Raw genomic sequence first — 581 nt, 5'->3', positions numbered from 1 at the left:
GCCTCCTCTGCCTCCTCTGCCTCCTCTGCCTCCTCTGCCTCCTCTGCAGTATAATGGACTGTAACCATGAGCTGTGAACCAGAATGAACTCTTCTGTCATAAATAGCTTTTAAGTTTTATTTTATCTTTATTTATGTGTGTTTCTGTGTGTCTTCAGGTGCCTTCAGAGGCCAGAGAGGATTTCAGATTCCCTGGATCTAGGAGTCGTAGGTGCTTGAGTGGTCCTTTTGCTTAGAAGCAAACTCCAACACTATACAAGAACAGCAACAGCACTGAGCCACTGAGTGATCTCTCCGATCCTTCCTATGTTGCTTTTGTCAGAGCATCCAAAAAAAAGATTTATTTATTTTCATGTGAATGGGTGTGTCAGTGTTTGCATGTGTGTACAAATGGACACCACATGTGTGTTTATTGCATGTGGAGATCAGAAAGGGGTATTGGTTCTCCCAAGAACTGGAGTACAGATGGTTGTGAGCTGCCATGTGGGTTCTGGACAGGAACTGAATCCAGGTTCTCTGTAAAGGAACCAAGTGTCCTTAACTCCTGAGCCATCTCCCCAGCCCTGTCAGAAGAGTTTGTCA

This window comes from Grammomys surdaster, unplaced genomic scaffold, assembly GCF_004785775.1.
Source record: "Grammomys surdaster isolate TR1022 unplaced genomic scaffold, NIH_TR_1.0 185, whole genome shotgun sequence".
In the NCBI taxonomy this organism is placed as follows: Eukaryota; Metazoa; Chordata; class Mammalia; order Rodentia; family Muridae; genus Grammomys; species Grammomys surdaster.
The sequence above is the reverse complement of the archived record's forward strand: the minus strand, read 5'-3'. Positions refer to the sequence as shown.